General features: G+C 40.1%; 1 pseudogene; it reads right to left on the bottom strand.

The window, feature by feature from the left end:
* Positions 1–1,702: 1,702 nt before the first annotated feature.
* LOC124231856 (uncharacterized) lies at positions 1,703–1,801 on the bottom strand (annotated as a pseudogene).
* Positions 1,802–14,227: the final 12,426 nt, after the last annotated feature.

Genomic DNA, 14,227 nt, shown 5'->3' with positions numbered 1-14,227 from the left:
ACATATTTTAGGCATTGTGGGCCACACACAGTCTCATGTTCTACTTTGGTTTTTTCACAACCCTTTAAAAATGTAAATATTATTCTTAATTGGTGGGCTATACAAAACCAAGCCATAGGCTGGACTTGGCTCTTGGGCCATAGTTTGCCAACCCCTGAAATGGAAAATTCAAATAATATATTTAATAAGGCAATGTAATGAATTTAAAAGTTGTATCTCAAACTTAGTACATTACGTTTTCTATGCTTATACAATGAGAGCTGTTTTGGTCGCAAGTTTAGAAACCCTCTTGAATTAGCTTAGGTGGTGAAGGAGTCATTATTGAGAGCCACAGAGTTCTCTCTCAGAAGCCATAATCCAACTGGCTTCAGCTCCAACCCTGGTCCAAGTGGCTATGACCAAGGAAACAGGTCCCACCCCATGCATGGAAAAAGGCATTGTCAGAAAAGGGAATCAGGATCAAAGCAGATACTCAGAAGATATCTGTGACATGACAACCTTTAGAGAACAAGTGTGTTTGTACACATACACACACATGCATGCTCACACAGATGCTCATTCCTCCAAGGATGGCACCTCCTAACGTGATCCCATGTCTCCAGTGATTTTCAAATTGTGGGTTGCAACCTATTAATGGTAATAAAAGCAATTTAGTGTGTTGTTTGGCACTTTAATAAATGAAATAAAATAACAGAAAATATCAGAATGTCTTACCTGTAAGGTTAACTATTGTTTAGAGATTTTTAATTTGTTTTATATGGAAATACGTATTAGTCTAAAAAGTTTACCAAATGCTGAATCCCCACGTACAACCACAGCTGCCCTCATCCCTCACACCAAAGGAGGGAAGCCCAGATCTCATTCCTTTTCTCGGCCAGGCTTGACCTGGTCCAGCTCTGCCTCCCTGCCATCCCAGGGCATATGGACTAAATGATCAATTCACCACCTCCCACCACACTCGCCAAAAAAGGGGGCTGTCCTGAGGCATGAGGAAGTGACACTGGGCATTAATTGTCTAACTGTATGAAGTTTTGATAGTAAAGTTATGCAATCTTGGTACAATGAAGAGGAGATTGCGAACCTTTTCCTGTGTTCTGCACCATTTTAAATAACATTAGCACTATTTACACTTTGAAAGTTTGAAAAGGACTCAGCTAGAGTCAGCTAGAATATGTGTCTGTTTCATTGGCAGTTTTTTTTTTCAAGGCCAATTTCAACTTTTCCAAGGTTGTTGTTCCATTCAGTTTTACCACTTTTTTTTTGCAGTATTTTGCTCATTTATGTAAAATCATTAATTTTGTCCAACTTTTCAAGTGTATTAATATTATTTTGTAGAAGTCCTTCTCATACTTATTAAATCTCTTCTGCATCTAAATTTGTCTCCTTTCTAACATTTAATGAATATATTTATTTTTCTTAATTATACTTGCTGGAGGTATGTCTATTTTATTGTCGATTGTTGTTTTTGGAGAAATAGCTCTTGAATTTAATTCTATCATTTTGCTTTTCAAAATTTATTTATTTTAGCTCTTAACTTTCTCAGTTTCTTTCTTCTGCTTTCCTCGGATTAAAAAATTTTTTTTGCTATTTCTTTACTAATTTTTTGAGAAGAATTCTTGATTTATTTATTTTAACTTTTTTCTAATTAATAATGAAATCATTTCAACTGGTGAATTTTCTTGAATACAGGTTTGGCCTTACTACATAATTGGAGTATTTTATATGTTATCGTTGCGCAGGGGCCATGCTAATCTTCTCTGTATGGTTCCAATTTTAGTATATGTGCTGCCGAAGCGAGCACTGGAGTGTTTTAAATGTTTATTGACTGTCTTAATTGAAACTTCTGTTTTTAATTTCTAAAATTATTGTATTGTGACAACAGAATGTGGCCTGCATATTTTTGGCTTCTTGAAATTAAATGAAATTTGTATTTCTGATTAATACTTGAGTGTTTCTATAGATAATTTAGTAGACTCCTGGAGCTTTCTGGCCAGCTCATGCCCCTTTCTTTGAGGATTGTCCTCGCTCTCCCAGGATGGGTTTCAGAGCATGTGACCTTACTCTCCACTCCAACACCACACCTGCCTCACATCCCCAACAGCTAAATCAATAGGACTCAAGTAGAGCCAATCAAGGTTTTTCTCCCAGGAATTGGAAATTGAGGTTCATTGATGATATGGATCTCTGTTGATTGTTCCAACTGTAGGGGAACCCATATTCTACCTTGTGCATGGAAAATTAAAGAAAGTTGACAGAGTGAGAGAGCGAGGCAGGAGACAAAATTATTGGCTCTTGGCGGCTTTCCAGCTTCCAGCTTCCCGTTTTATTTTCTTCCCAAAGTCTGACTATACTTCAACCTCTGAGTTCCAAGAGATACTCCTATATTCTACCGGAAACTCCTTTTCTTGGCTTAAGGTAGTTTGAATAGATTTCTATTACCTGTTAAAGCAAGGTATGAAGATTCATGCTATTTGCATGTAAAACAGAGCTCAGTTTTTCTTTGTTCCATTAGCAGTGGTTTGTCCCACTCTGTGGAGGAGAGAAAGTTGCCCCAGAGAAGGAAACATTTGCCCTCCCTTCGAGGCAGGGGAGATCAGAGAATTGTGATATCTAAATACTGAGCCCTCTGTGTCCATGAGAAAGAAAAACTGCTCAGTTTTTCTTGACAATCAGGGCTTTTTCTAATGTAGAGTCAAGGGCTATTAGAAAAGAAAAGAAGAGAATAGGGCTTTTTGGTGTAGAAGGGACCTTGGCCTCAACATTGGAGGAGGGTAGGAGAGAAGTTGATGGAGATTCTGAAAATGGCGCCATTTCCCAGGAAGAGCCAGGTGAGTGGGCAAGAGAAGGCCCTCTGCAGGAAGTGGAGAGTCCTGGAGCTGTTGGATTAGAGTCCTCACTGACTGACAATCCGTGTTTTTAATGGTTGGCCCACACAAAGCTTTGTTTTATTTATTTTTGCTCTCATTTTTACTCCCTTTTTCCTAACCTCTACAGGCAAGCATTTTAAAGTGTTTGAGATATTGTGTTCTTTTATTTGTTCTTATGAAAACATTTACTACATATTTTTTATTGAGATATAACCCACATATCATATAATTCACCCTTTTAGCATGCATAATTCAGTGAGTTTTAGTACATTCACTATGTTGTGCAACCATCACCACTATTGTGTATGTATTATTAATTTACATAAAGATATTGTTCTATATTGCCATTCTGTTTCTTACCATTTTTGATAATGACTTTTTCTTTAGGTCCATCCATGCTGCATGCACATCTATTTCATTGCTTCTCACTGCTGCGGAGTATCCTATAGTGTACATCTACCACATTTTTCTTATCCATTCTGTCTGTGATGGACACTCAGGTTCTCTCCAAATCCCCAGTGTGACAACCAATGCTGCAATGAACATCCTCTTCCATGTCCCCTGGTGGACCAGTGTGAGAACTGCTCTTCTGGAGGGGACTGCTGGGTACAGTCTAAGAGTACCTGATTTGAGTAAGTACCACCAGCTGCCTCTCTAGAATGGCTGCACCATTCCCATTCCCATTGCAGAACAGACATCTCCGTTGGCTCTCAGCATCATCAGCTTTCTATTTATGCCAATCTAGCAAGTATAAAGAGAGACATTCTTGTTTGATCTCATTTCTGTCATTGCCACCAAGATTGCACGTATCTTCACATGCTTATTAGCCTTTTGGGCTTCTTCTTCTTGAATTGCCTATTTTGTTGTTGTTGCCATTTGGGTTTGCCAGTCCCTCTTTTTCAATTGGATTCCTGTCTTCTTTTCTATCCTTGTGTACTCTAAATGTTAAACCATGTCTGGTTTAAGATACCGCAAATATCGTCTCACGATCCGATCTCACTGTTATTTTTCACTATGGTCTCTCGCTTCCCATGTGGTTAGAAAATTCAAACTGCCTGCATCCGGAACCTGTGCCAGTCAACTGTCCAGCCTTCACACGAGTGGAAACCTGACTCTGTCTGCCACAGACACCCTCACCAGTCAGCCACTGGTGACTGGTAGGAGAGGCCAAGGTAGGAGAGATGCCTGGCCCCTGCCACTGGTGTCTGCTTTGCCGCCATCTGGCTTTACTATGACAACTTCTAGGAATATTGCTCCCCCCCGACTCCTCCAGCAATAGTAAAACCAAAGATGACTTTGACACCCAGTGAGGTAGCGAGGGAGGAGAACCTGCGCATGGAGTGTGTGTGGAAATGGGGTGGGCAAAGAGCAGAGAGCTAAGCCCTGGGAGAACTTTGAGGGGGTACAGTAGGGATAAACACTCCACTAGGGTTTCAAATACAAAAGGCTTTAACAAAGGTGGAAATTGGTACAGAGTTGGTTTATAAGTAAAAGACCCTCGGGGAAAATGTGGAGCTGGGGGCCACTGGACTTCCCCACCCCAGGAAGGGAAGCTGGTAATCTACCGTAAGTCACCAACGAAGACCCCTGCACCTCAGCCCTCTGATAGTAAGGCTTAAATCAGACTCAAAGTCTTTAGTAAAATGTACCAGCAAATTGACAGATTCCAGACCAAGGTGGCTTGGCTGGAAACAAAAAGGGACAAAAGCCAAATATTTGAAAATCCAGTCTAATAATCTTGCCAAGCTGCAATAACTGAATTTTGTACTTTGCTCCCACCTCTATTGCTAAGGTTTAAACCCTAAAAATTGGAGTCTGGCGAGTGCAATGGGGGGTGCATAGTAGGAACGTGAACTACTAGAAAACCCAGACTCCTAGGCCTTGCTCACATTTGCCTCTCTGCACGGCTGTGGAACAGAGATGGAGAGGCTTCCCTCCGGAGACTTCTTTGGACAATAGGGTTGAAATGCAGCAGAAGTGGATGTTCGTGCAAAGGAAAGACCCCTTCTGCAACCTCCAAAGTCCATTTTTCCTCCATAACCCCAAACTAAGAAGTTTTGGTGGGAAGCAGAGCTTAGCCAACTCTTTCTGTCAAAAAAACTAGACAAGAAGGTGTGGTCCAACTCCAACTGTTTAACTGCTGGTAAAGTTATTCACAGAGCTGCCTAGCCCAGCATGACAAGATGATAACCTCTGCATTGGGTTTTGGCAAATAAAGTGACTAAAAATAACACTGTCAGGCAGCCTACTAATGTTCCGTGGAGTTAAGTCACCAGGACAAAAAAAAGTCTGTCAAGTGAGAGCCTGCAGTTGATTTAGCATCTGGCCTCTGTTTATAGTGGACCTATCTGAAAAAGAGAACCACACAGAAAGAAGCAGAGCCAAAGGACAGAGAGAAATTGTTCAAGACATTGTATGAATCCCCAAATTCAGCCATGACAGAAGCAACTTCTGCCTGTTCTGGTACTTTCATTTCTTGCGTAAGACAGTTTAAATTGGATTTCTATTATGGGCAACCAAAACATTCTGACTAGTATAAGTGGTGTAAATATTGGATAGGAGACTAAAATTTTCACTAGTTATATTAACTACCTGGAAACCCCCAAAGAATCAGCTGAAAACTTATTCAGCTGAAAACTTATTCAAACAAATAAGAGAAAGGATGATTCTTTTTTTCAGTAAGCGGTGTCGGGACTTTAGATCCCTACCTCACACCAAAATAAATTTCAGAAAGATAAAAGACTTAATTAAACCATAAAAGAAATAGAAGAAAACGTAAACAATTCTTTTTTCTCATTTTGGAGCAGGAAAAGCCTTTCTTAGCATTCAAGCGAAAAACAGAAAATGAGCCAACAAAAAAGACAGACTTGTAAAAATTAACTCTTCTGTTAAATAGTAGGTAATGATAAAGCACAGAATGAAGAATCCATTCAGATAGTAAATTTGGGAGGAAGATCAGGTTTCGGGAATCCAGGGGCCCTCTCTGGGAGCAGGAAGATGGTTGATTTGACTTTAGACGTGTTGGTACTTGTGGGAACCATTCTGTCAAAATGAACTAGAAACAGATACACATGTCTAAAACCCAGGGGTGACTACAAAGTTAGAGACACACATTTGGGACAGTTCAGCAAATAGATGACATGAAATCTACTAGCATGGATGGGGTTATCCAGGAATGAGAAAAGAAGTGGTTCCCAGAACCCTGCAGAACACTGACACTTAAGGAACGTGGAAGAAGAAAAACCCAGGAAGACGCTTAGTTCCTTCAGGAAAGGAGATATTCCAAGGCTGATTTGTCTTCCTGGTCTAGACAACATCTAGCACTGTGCCAGGTATGTGTTGGATGCTCAGTGCACACCCTTTTGATTGTTTTCATTTGTTTCTCAAATTTGATTAATTTGAAAATAGGTCAGTCAATATGATTCAAAATTCAATAGGTATGAAAGGATATTTTCTTGGAACCCCGGTCCCACAGCCACTATTTTCCCTCCCCAGAATCAATGAATATTAACACTTTCTTATGTATCCTTTCAGAGATATTTTATGCATATAAAAGCAAATAAGAACATATTTTCTTTCTTTTTAAAAACCCTCTTATTTCAACTCCCTTTTTCAATTGATATAACATTTTAGAGATGGTGTCATGTCAGTAAATAAAGAGCTGTTTCATTCTTTTTGTGACTGTGCAGTATTTCAATTTACAGATGACCACAATTTGCTTCACCGGAACCTTTGTGATGGCCCTATAGGTTCTTCACAATATTTTGCTTTAACTAACAACGCCAGGATAGAAAACTTTGATTGTGTGTCATTTCATGGTGGTGGTTTTGAAATGTGTCAGCTGGATTAGGCTGAACCACGGATGTTTCCTGTTAGGACAAGCCAAAGAGGCATTTTTGTCACGTGAGATGGGGGAGGAGAAGGGACGATGCAGCCTATCGTTTTCACCTCGGAAGGTCGGGCAGGATCACCAGGGGGTTTTGTAGCTCACGAGAGTTGTTGCTTATTTGCCACCTCAGCTCCTCAGAGTGGAGTGGTAGGCTGCACCCACTTTAAGCTTAGAAACGATTTTGCTCTGGCCACTCGCATGCTCTTGCAGCTTACTTTCTTATATCTAAATATGTAGACCTTTGGGGCCGGCCTGGTGGTGCAGTGGTTAAGTTTGCACATTCCGCTTTAGTGGACTTGGTTTCACCAGTTGGGATCCTGGGTGTGGACCTACGCACCACTCATCAAGCCATGCTGTGGCAGGCGTGCCACATATAAAGTAGAGGAAGATGGGCACGGATGTTAGCTCAGGGCCAGGCTTCCAAATAAATAAATAAATAAATATGTAGCCCTTTGGAATTTGTCCATGTGTTTACCCCGTAGTTCCAAGACTATTTATTGAACACTCTTGTTTTTTCACCATTGATTTTAATGCCGTCTGCACCATATTATACATTTCTATATGTATTTGGCTCTATTTCTGGACTTTCTCATCATTTCTATTGATTTGTGTGTAACATATTATTTTATTATTAAAGTTGATAATATTTAAAATATCTGGTTGGTCCAACCCCCTTAATTACTCTTCTTTCTCAGAATTTTACTGCCAAATCTTTCTTTCTTTCTTTCTCTCTCTCTCTCTCTCTCTCTCAGTCTCTCTCTCTCTCCCTCTCTCAGTCTCTCTCTCTCTCTCTCTCCCTTCCTCCCTTCCTCCCTCCTTCCCTCCTTCCTTCCTTCCTTCTTTCTTTCTGTCTTTGAGGAAGATTAGCCCTCAGCTAACATCTGCTGCCAATCCTCCTCTTTTTTTGCTGAGGAAGACTGGCCCTGAGCTAACATCTGTGCCCATCTTCCTCTACTTTATATGTGGGACACCTGCCATAGAATGGCTTGCCAAGCAGTGCCATGTCCGCACCCAGGATCCAAACTTGTGAACCCAGGGCCACTAAAGCGGAATGTGCAAACTTAACCGCTGTGCCCTCAGGCTGGCCCAATGTTTATTTTTTTCACACAAAGTTTAGACTCAATTCCTCTAATTTAAAGATCTATTTAAAAATTTTATTGGAATTTTACTAAATTTATAGATCAACTTAGGGAGACTTGATGTCTTTATGATATTGAGTCTTGTTAGCTAAGAACTTAGTTTACTTTCCACTTGATCAGTTTTTCTTTCGTGTCCAAAAGTAAATTTAAAAATTTTCTTTCTATTTATTGTATCTATATGAACTGATGGATATCAGCTAAAGCTATTGTGGCCATCATTTCATAACATGTAACTCAAACCATCATGCTGTATGCCTTAAACTTACACAGTGATACATGTCAATTATTTCTCAATAAAACTGGAAAAAAATTTTCTTTGTAGAAACTTCACATTTATTAGTAAGTTTATTTTTAGCTATTTTATCTTTTTGTGAGACAATTGAAGTAGGTGTTTTCTTCAATTATATTTTCAATTGTATTTTTCTTTTTTTCTTCTTCTTCTCCCCAAAGCCCCCTGTATATTCTAGTCGTAGGTCCTTCTGGTTGTGTTATGTGGGACGCCGCCTTTGCGTGGCTTGATGAGCGGTGCTAGATCTGCGCCCAGGATCCAAACCGGCAAAACCCTGGGCCACTGAAGCAGAGCGCACAAACTTAACCACTCGGCCGTGGGGCCAGCCCCACAGCACTTTCTGTTTCTATTGGGTTCTGAGTGGGACACCTGAACTGTTGCAAGTCAGTTACCGTTGCTCTTTTTTCCCTCAATAAGTTTCCTAGGCAGGCTTGAAAACAGTAAATTAAGTACTGCAACTCACTCGCAAATTTCTCTCTTAGCCACTCAGTTTCAAAATTCCTTAGTAAGGTCACACAGATGGTGTCCCTCTCTCCTGGTATTTTAGTCAAATCAAAGGTTTTGTTTTCGCTTTTTTCTGCAGGCCAAATAGTGGAGATGTTTCTGGTTAACACCAGAGTTTGATCTCCGTAAGTCTCCACACTGAGCTCTCGGGAAGCTGGCTAGCAGGGCTGTTCTCTCTCGTGAGGACCCCGCTGGCGAGGATCATTCTGCAAGTCTGTAGAAACTGCTAAGGCCATATTTTCCTGCCCTCTTGTGAACTGACACAGCTTTGTAGTGGTGAGAGCATAAAAATTACTATGCTTTTGTCACATTAATTAATGAGAAATGGTTGGAACAGCAAGGGGTTTTTAAAATCACACATTTGGTCTAAAGCTTTCATTTTACAGATGAAGGGCGTGATGAAGAGACAGTAGTCAAAAAGGGCTGCATTAAAACTGAAGACTTCGGACGCCGGAGTGGTGTTCTCTCTTCTAATTTAAACTGTCCTTCCTCCTCTAGCTGAAAATATCTCAATGTTTCAAAGGAACTTTCTACAATAGTCATTGTTTTCCATTGTAAGCACAAATGAAAAACACTTGGTCCACCACAAAATGCACTCATCGATAAGTCAGGCCAAGTGGCTGTGTTTGACTTCTGTTTGTCTGTCTCTGGACGTTTTTGCTAATCTAGCAGTTCTCAAAATGTGGTCTGGGGATCCCTGTGAGATCACAAGACCCTTTCAGGAGGTTTGCGAGGTTAAAACTATTTTTGTAATAATATTAAAACTTTAGGGGTCGGCCCCAGGGCCAAGTGGTTAAGTTCGCACACTCTGCTTCAGCAGCCCAGGGTTTCGCCACTTCGAATCCTGGGCGTAGACATGGCACCGCTTGTCAGGCCATGCTGAGGCGGCGTCCCACATGTCACAACTAGAGGGACCCACATCCAAGAATACACAACTATGTACTCGGGGGGCTTTGGGAGAAAAAGGAAAAATAAAATCTTTAAAAAACAAAAACAAAAACATTATTTGCCTTTTGTACTTTCATTTGCTCAGGAATGTTTTCTAGAATTTTCCAAGAAAGTAGGTTTAGGATATAAATACGTGCATTTTCAGAGATTAACTAAATTTGTTTTCAGTACTTTTACTGAGCTCATACCACCTTCAGTTTTACTTGCTATAATCTCTTTAAACTCATTGTTGTCCAGTAAATTGTTATTTTGAAATCCTGAAGTTTGCCTCAAGCTTATGGGGAGACTCACAAAGTAAGCATACTTTGTTATTTCGATTTGTAAATGCAGTTTTACATTTTAAAAAACTTTTCTAAAATTTAAAACTTTCTCTAAAACTTACTATTTTAAAATTTCATGGCATTTGTTTCCAAAATAAAAAAATTTATTTATAATATACCTTTCTTATTTTTAAGGGTGAATTAGCTTCCTCAGCCCACAGCTCCCGTGTATGTATAAAGATGTTGCTCTGACTCAGAAGGGAGGAATCTTCCAAGAAACAGGGTGAAACTGTGAACAAGAAATGAAAATATAGCAAATGTTATCTTTTCCTTGGCTGTATATGTGTTAATAATTTATTTTGTTATTATTCTAAAAGTATTATCATGGATGACTTCCAGTTTCTGGTCCAGCACGTACAGAGCTTAGAAGTCACCACTCCATCCTTAGAAAAGGTAAAAAGCTAAACACACTGAAAAAATCAACAACTCTTCTTCGATCTGTCGTCAGAGAAGCGAGGTCATAGGGCAAACTGCTGTCCGAAAAATTAGAGAGACAGACAGGTGGACGGAGAGAATGACGACTCACCAGACGTGAAATCCCCAAGCAGAAAACTCCGTGGGAACCAGAGCAGGTTAGGGAGACCTGAACTATAATGGAAAATTGCTGGAGACCCAAAGGGGACAATCTGAGAGTTAAAAACTCAGCGGGGAGTTGGGGGGCCAGCCCCGTGGCCAAGTGGTTAAGTTCACACACTCTGCTTCGGGGGCCCAGGGTTTCCCCAGTTTGGATCCTGGGTGCGGACATGGGGCTGCTCATCAAGCCATGCTGAGGCGGCATCTCACATAGCAGAGTTAGAAGGACCTACAGCTAGAATATACATCTATGTACTGGGGGGCTTTCAGGAGAAGAAGAAGAAGGAAAAAAATAAGATGGGCAACAGATGTTAGTTCAGGTGCCAATCTTTAAAAAGAAAAAAAAAAAAAAAAAACTCTAGGGGGACCCAATCATAGGAGAGTCCCTGTAACTTTGTGAGTTTTACTTCCAAGAGCTCTGCCAGGTCCTCACAGTGAACACTGCAGGAAAAATTCCCTCATGCGGCCAGCAGGGGAGGGAAAAGGAACCATTTCGACATTCCCAGAGAAGTCTGTTTAACAAGGTCTGCCCTCAGAAGAAACAGTTTACCCAGAGCCTAACCTGCTGGGGCTTCATCAGAGTCTAACTGACCTTGGCAAAGGGAGTTACTCAACTCCAGCCCCATCTAGCTTTCCACATGCAGGGAGAGAAACATCCAACTCTACGCCATCTAGACATTCTGTCCCACCAAAGAAGGGGCAGGAAACTGAGAAGCATTGGGGAAGTTGCCAGTCTAGTGGCCCTGGCTCAAAAGACTGAGACCTAGTCGCAGAACCAGAGGACACTACCCCTATCCCACACTTTACCACTGCGTTACTAAAGGCCTATTTACCATGCTTCTTTTTACTCAGTACTTCGTGTCCATCTTTCAACAAAAAAGAACAAGGCATACTAAAAGTCATACAAACATAGTTTGACGAGATTGAACAAGCATCAGAACCAGAGTCAGATATGGCAGGAATGCTGGAATTATCAGACCAGGAATTTTAAAAAACTATGATTAAAATGCTAGGGACTTTAATGGAAAAAGCAGACAACATGCAAGAATGGAAGAATAATGTAAAGAGAGGCGTAGAAATTCTAAGAAATAATCAAAAAGAAATCTAGAGATCAAAAACACTGTAACTGAAATGAAGAATGCCATTGAGGGGCTCATTTGCAGACTACGTTATGTGTATTTTGTGAGGTTGTGTGTATTTTTGGTAGAGGGGCTATATGGGAACTCTGTGCTTTTTGCTCAATTTTGCTGTGAACTTAAAACTTTTCTAAAAAATAAAGTTTGCTAATTTAGAAAAAAGAAAGTATTATGATGTCAATTAAGTTATGGTATCACCTGGAGACCAGTCACTCAGTGTTTAAAGAAAAACGAATTAAATATTTTAAATGTAGATGTGATGAACTCTTTAAAAGCTAAAAATTATTACAGTTTTTCATATTAGAAATAAGAAAACTTCCAAAGTATCTTACAGAATAAGTTATCTTATTGCCTTGGCTGGAGAAACGTACCCAGTAGTTGAAAGCCTTACGAAACCTTTACAGCTGATGTTGCTGAATGCCTGCTGGATGAAAGGTCAGTAACGGAAATCGTGGTAGTGCCACATTCCAAGGACACAGGAGCTTGTTGCATTAAAGATTTGACTACCAATATGACAACTGAGTCAATATCTCATCTGCGGAAATTATACTTTTGCTTTAGCAATGGGACAAATCCATAGATGTGGCTGGGCTCGCTGTTTTGCATGTATTCATCTGTTATCAGCCCCAACCAATAATTATCGAAGATCTTCTACAGGAACACTTGGCAAGAAACACAAAGTGTTGAGTAACTTCTTTGAATCTCATGGTTTATCCCGGAACAAGTCTGTTGACATTGCACGGATGATACAAAAGCCAAAGTGAGTAAAACTGCTGGCACGATCAAGGCAGCGGCATTAAATTGTACTAGCAGACTTTGTATTCTTCATCGTGCGGTTAAAAAACAAAACAAAAGCAGTTTCACTTCGGAATGTCCTTGATAAAGCTATAAAAGTTGTTAATTTCGTTAAAACTCTACTCCTTGAAAGCACGTCTTTTTAATATTTCTGCATGACAACATGGGAACCACTTGTGCTGTGAGTTGAAGTGTGATGGTAGTCTCAAAGAAAAACACCTGCGCAATTGTATCGGTTGTGCGCTAAACAAGCTACTTTTGTCATGGAACACCATTTTTACTCGAAAGAACAGCAGACAAATAAATTCTGATTATTCAGACGAGTGTCTGGCAGACATTGTACTGAGAATGAACAACGTGGACCTTCCATTTCAAGGAAAACAACTGACAGTTTTTCTTGCCAATGATAAAATTGAACTTTCAGGGTAAAATTAGAATACTGTAAAACTTGAGTTAATCACCATGAGTTTGACAGCTTCCAATAATTTCCTTATAGGATAGGTGGTGATGTTAATGAATTCTTTTGTATTGTAATGGTTTATCGACACTTGAAGATTTCCATAACTCAGGAAACCAATATTTTTCAAATGCAAAATGTGTGATGTTATTGAAACATCCATGAGTAAAATATCCATTCAAAGCATCAAATAGACCAATGGGTTTTAATGTAACAAAGTATGAAAAGTTCATTATTATGGTTTCTGATTCCACGTTGCAGCTATTAAATTCTATCTCTTGTTGAGTTTTGGTGTAGTATCAAAGAATATTCACAATTATCTGGAAAAGCTTTTAAAATACTCCTCCCTTCTCCAACTATCTATCTGTGTGATTTTCTTCATATTCTTCAAACAAGCAACACATCACAACAGATTGAATGTAGAAGCAGACACGAGAGCTGTCTTTTATTAGCTCAGACATTAAAGAGACTCGTAAAAATGTAAAACAAGTCTACTCTACTAACTGAACTATCTTTTATAGTTTAAATACAGTTTAAGGAATGTCATTTGTGTTACCAGGTAAAGAAGTTTATTATTGTTATTTTTCAATGAATATATACATATGGAACATTTGAGAACCATTGCTCTGCATATTACTTATCACATACCTACCAATCCAATAAAATCAAGTCATGGGTATTTGAGGCTGTTAATTCAGCTGAAGCTTTCCTCATTTATTCACACTAGTTCTCATTCTGGCTCCACCGCTGGCCAGTTCCAAACTTTGGGCTCCCTCTCTACAGCCCACCTCTGAACTTACCTGTGGCAGCCATCCCCCACCTTCCTTCTTGCTGACAGAAGCCCAGCTTTGTTTCCCCCTGCTCTAGATGGCCTTGACCTTCATAACAGTCTAGGGCCCTTCCAGCCCCAACATGGAATCTTCGTTTTGTCAATCATGGCGATCTCCTTCCCTTTGCCAAGTCATTGGTTTAAGCAAGTTTGTGAGACCATGCTTAAACCAATTTCTGATCCATGACATGTGAGAGGTCTGTTGAGGAGCCGGAAGGTTTCCTCAGTCTTAATATGGGACAGAGACAGGGTTGATTCCCTTTTTCCACCTGGGTCTTGTTGTTGGCACATGAAGCCCAGACCCACGGCAGCCATTTGGGAAACAGCCGAGTGAACAAGCCAGTATGTGGAGGATGGCAGAGCACAAAGATGGAGGCACCCTGGCCCTTGATGACATTGTTGTTCTGTAAAACCAGCCCTGCCACTGCCCAATCTCTAGATTTCTTAGGTAGCTAACACATTTCCTATGGCTTACACCATT

Source organism: Equus quagga, chromosome 22, assembly GCF_021613505.1.
Source record: "Equus quagga isolate Etosha38 chromosome 22, UCLA_HA_Equagga_1.0, whole genome shotgun sequence".
Classification (NCBI taxonomy): Eukaryota; Metazoa; Chordata; class Mammalia; order Perissodactyla; family Equidae; genus Equus; species Equus quagga.
The sequence above is the reverse complement of the archived record's forward strand: the minus strand, read 5'-3'. Positions and strand labels throughout refer to the sequence as shown.